This window comes from Nicotiana tabacum, chromosome 19, assembly GCF_000715075.1.
Source record: "Nicotiana tabacum cultivar K326 chromosome 19, ASM71507v2, whole genome shotgun sequence".
In the NCBI taxonomy this organism is placed as follows: Eukaryota; Viridiplantae; Streptophyta; class Magnoliopsida; order Solanales; family Solanaceae; genus Nicotiana; species Nicotiana tabacum.
Genome location: NC_134098.1, coordinates 79,867,210 through 79,872,421, shown reverse-complemented (window position 1 = coordinate 79,872,421; position 5,212 = coordinate 79,867,210).

Genomic DNA, 5,212 nt, shown 5'->3' with positions numbered 1-5,212 from the left:
CTTAGTCCTATAGGCATGGTTTCTAGTGAACAATGCGATACAGCATACCCAGGCCTTCAACAAAGCGCCACATTTAATATATGACTCAGGGATCCATAGAGGGGTCCAGAACCAGTTTACTCAACCAAGGAACCAAGTGTTGCACCATTTAAATCTGCCAATTCAAGTACACAATACATAACAGGGGGAAGTAGAGTGAATAGGAACAGTTTGAGATTGAGGGAGTGACTAAGGACCAAGCCCTAGTCTGTTAGAGTTCACAAGAGTCTCAATTGGACCTCGAGAAGTGCTTACACTAGGGAGACCAATAATAGAACCTAGGTAGCCTTGGCTTTCAGCCGGCTAAGAATGAAGAGTTCAGAATAGCATAAGTTGCCAGTGAGGAAAATGGACAGAAGTTAGGAGACACATTCATATCCTAAAGTAGATATAGCCAAATTGAGCATATAGAGTAATTAATCAAATAGGCCAGTAGGTTCAGCAGGACAGCAAAGCACCACATGGATAGCCTCATATTGAAAGAAATTGGGGATGAAACGGATTTGCAAGATATACATAGATTATGACATTAAACCAATTGAGACCTAATAGGTTCGGATTAAGCTAAGCATGCATCTTAGGGTCATGCTAATAAGTATTTAGACATTGTGATAAACACTGGAAGAGACAGGGTATCAAATGAACAAAAGACATACTGGAAACATATTAGCATGGAAGCAAGATCATAGTCGATAGAAAATGGTTTTAATACAAATTACAACACATTGTACATGCAAGACAAACATTGCAAAGATTCAGGACAGTGTGTGATAGCAAACACATGTAGGTATTCTGGGATTAATATAATAGACTAATCTACTAGAGAAGATCTAAGTTATGTCAAAAAGCAAAATAGTTCAAAAAGGGCAGAGAGATCAAGTTGAGATATCTGTCAAGATTTTAGTCAATCACTAATGGGGTAGGGGGATCATGCTGAGTGACAAAAGAGCAGGTGAACATGTCACAATTACCACAGGAAGTTCTAACACAAGTATGAAGCATTCATTATAGAGATTAAGGACAAAGCAAGTAAGCATGTATTAGGGAACATCCAGACACCCATACACTTAAGAGGATCAGATTATCCAAGTTGGACTTAGGCATACTCAAAACTAGTAGCATTAGGAAGAAGTTAGATGCTAAAAGACTTAGAACAAAGTAGAATTAACAAAATCATGTACAAAAGTAATCTAGAAAAATATATTAAGCTAGGAATTTCAGAGGCCAGAACATATGCAAATCAAAGGCACATAGGGATGAAATTGCAAGAGTCAAATAGCTTACTAGTTAATGGAAAATAATAAAGAACAAAAGATCCACAAGAACCCAGAAACCTCGATGCGTCAAAGTTCCCAAGAGCTTCGATGAACTCAGGGCAATGCTCGCACCAAGAATAGGTAACAAAATGCTAATGGCCTTAGCTTTCAGCCGGCCAGTACATAATACCAAGCAAGAGAGTAGCAACACCCAAATTTTAGTAAGAATCGATTCTTCCCCCCTCCCCCCCCCCCTAAAGAAGGAAAAATGAGGGGGTTTATATAGCAGTCAAAAATCGAGCAAACACATAGAGAAACGGAGTAAATTAAGTAACAAATAAGGAAAGAAAATATGCAAATCAATTTGAAATTGATTTAAGAGAGAAATCCGGTAAACCCTAGGTTTTTAGGGAAAGTGTAAATCAGCAGAAATTCAAACGAAATCGGACTCACACAATATAGTATTGAATGTATGTAGACACGATATGGCGCAGATTCAAATGATTGAAATTGAATGGGCAGAATCAGAGAGATAGTACTTGCCATATTTTGGCAAGTACCAAGTGATACCATGGAGGAACTACTAGTAGCGGAAAAGCACAGATATGGCAAGTAAATGAGAGGAGAATCCCATTAGGAGAGGGATTTAGGGAGTGACAGCGATTTATGGTTCTTCAGAGAAGGGGGAGGGTTCCAGGGCGGCAGGTGAGAGGGAAATAGGGATTAGGGTTTGGGGGTTGGGCAAATAAGAGGTTAGGTTAGTTGTGGGTCGTTGATCTTAGAGATCAACGGTCAGGATTTAAAGAGGGATTGGGGCGGGTTAATTAAACGGGTCGCGACCGGGTTGGATTAGAAAGGTTGTTTGATTTGGGTTGGGGTTATTGGGCTAAGGTACTGGGCTAATTTAGTCCGAAAAATTACTTAGAAATTGGGCCAGCCTTTTAAACACATGTAATTTAGCAAAAGAAAATAATTTATATAAAACAAATAATTAGTAAATGAGTGAAATATTTTTTTATGCACTAAAATGATTGAGAATGATGATTTAACATTATAAAATATAAAATACTATTTTTGACACAAATAGTATAAATTAGGAGCATTTGTATATGAATATAGGCCGTTTTTGCAAAATTAAATAAATCTCTTAAACAATTCTAACGTAATTATATGGAATGAAATAAAATGTTTGAAACATATATTATAGGTGTAAAATAATTATTTTAGGTAACTAAGTCATTAAAAATAATTTAAAAGGATAATTACTAGATATTTACATATAATTTAAATATAAAAAAATTAATTTAAAGCTTTAAAAATTATGAAAGATTATAGAAAATGCTTGTATAGGTTTGTAAACTAAATAATAATGCAAAAAATGCTATTTTGATAGTATATATATATATTTTAAAAAATATGAGGGCAAAATTGGGTATCAACAGCTGCCCCTCTTTACCCGAGAATGATGAAAGAGTTGTCGGGTAAAGAATATGATGACCAATTCTGGCCGGATTGAGTGAGGGATGGTGTGATTTGAAAAAATGGGGGCCGATCCCTGGTTCCTGAGTTGCCTACATATCCCTGGTGTTACGGGAATCAGGTCGTGTGTAGTTCTGGATCCAACGTTAACTGAACTGATGGAGTTTTTATAGGAACGGTCATATGCTTCGGAAAGAGTTCTTTTGAGTCTGACAATATCATATGGATTTGCGCGAAATCATGAATGTGAATCTGAAATGTTATGGATGTATCTCAAACGTTAAGAGAAAAGTTACTTCCTGGATTACTTGCAAAACTTAAAACACGATGCATGCAAGTATATATGGATTATTACGAGAATTTAAACATGATGTAAATTTCCTTTGGACCATGAAAGTTGTCTTTGGACGGTGAGGATGATGTCCTTAGACCATGACGTCCTGGGTCATAAATCATGTGATAAGGGATTCACAGGCCATGAAATGATGTCCTCGGGCCATGAAAATGGTGCCTCTGAACCATGACGACTTTGAATAATGATATGCAATACTGAGAGATCCTCAGGAAATGGAATGGTATTTTTCGGCTATGAGGATGATGCCTTCGGACTATGACACCTTTGGACAAAGATGGCGATGTTTCAGCCCATGAGATGCAAAGATATGATGCTAGGTCGTATGTAAAGCGAAACAAAGCTTAGGTAATGCTTAGCCGCAGGCGAATAGAAGACAGTGCTAGGTCTTAAATAGCATAATGGAGATAGTATTTAATCTTGAGGAAAAGGTAGTGCTTAGCCATATGCAAGAAGGGGAGGCAGGGCTTAGCCTCATGCAAAATAGGATATAGTGCTTAGTCTCATGCGAAGAAGGCAATGTTTAGCCTTATGCAATAAAGGAGGCAGGGCTTAGCCTCGTGCAAATAGGAGACAATGCTTAATCTTATGCAAAAAAAGGCAGTGCTTAGCCTTATGCAGTTAAGGAGGCAGGGCTTAGCCTCATGCAAAATAGGAGATAGTGCTTAGTCTCATGCGAAGAAGGCAATATTTAGCCTTATGCAGTTAAGGAGGCACGGCTTAGCCTCATGCAAAATAGGAGACAATGCTTAGTCTCGATGTAAGGAAAGGCAGTGCTTAGCCTTATGCAGTTGAGGAGGCAATGCTTAGCCTCATGCAAAATAGGAATGCTTAGTCTCATGCAAAGAAAGGCAGTGCTTAGCCTTATGCAGTTAAGGAGGCAGGGCTTAGCCTCATGCAAAATAGGAGACAGTGCTTAGTCTCATGCGAAGAAGGCAATGTTTAGCCTTATGCAGTTAAGGAGGCAGGGCTTATCCTCATGCAAAATAGGAGACAATGCTTAGTCTCGATGTAAGGAAAGGCAATTCTTAGCCTTATGCAGTTAAGGAGGCAATACTTAGCCTCATGCAAAATAGGAGGCAATGCTTAGTCTCATGCAAAGAAAGGTAATGCTTAGCCTTATGCAGTTAAGGAGGCAATGCTTAGCCTCATGCAAAATAGGAGACAATGCTTAGTCTCGATGTAAAGAAAGGCAATGCTTAGCCTTATGCAGTTAAGGAGGAAATGCTTAGCCTCATGCAATGAATATGAGGCAAGTAGAAAAGTATTTCTTAGTTGAAGATATTTGTGCTAGATAATCTGAAGGCAGTATCTTGATGTATCTGGAGTATTGTTATCTTATTATACCTGCATTCAAAGAAAAATTATGAGTTCTGTGGGGGAAGGTTGGTTCGCGTATTTGCCTTCTGCCTTGCTTGTGCTCATGTCTTTAGATCTTGTTTGCGTTACCCTAGGTAGCATCTAGCTACCATAGAAATAAAGTTTTTGAAAAATATGCGTGCATTTGATAAATATAGTTATTTTTAAATATAGTAGTATGCGATATCAAGTGAGTTAGATGAACCCATGATTGTGACATATTTTAGAGACATTGCGACCTCCTTGCTTTAGAATTTTGAGGGTCCTCCTCAAAATTCTGCCCCAGTTTAAAAGCAATTCTTTGATTGTTCTGTGTATGACGAAGTTGGCTGGACTTGCTTCAGAATTTTGAGGGTCCTCCTCAAAATTCTGCCTCAGTTTTTTACCATGGAAAAATGAAGATCTTATTGAGATGTGACCGAACCCACAGGGCTGCCTACGTATCCCCTCTTAAACGGGAATCAGGTCAAGCGTAGTTCAGTTACATCGAATGAAGAAATGTAAATAATCTAAACATAGTATCTCTTGACTGCGTCTGAGTTAGTAGGTTTTGGTCAAATTTCTCCGTCCATTTCTGCAAGTATGAGCGCTCCTCCTGTTAGTACTCTGTGAACCATGTAGGGCCCTTGCCAATTGGGTGAAAATTTTCCTTTGGCTTCATCTTGATACGGGAAGATCCGCTTTAGCACCAACTGCCATGGTGTGAATTGTCTGGGCCTAACCTTTT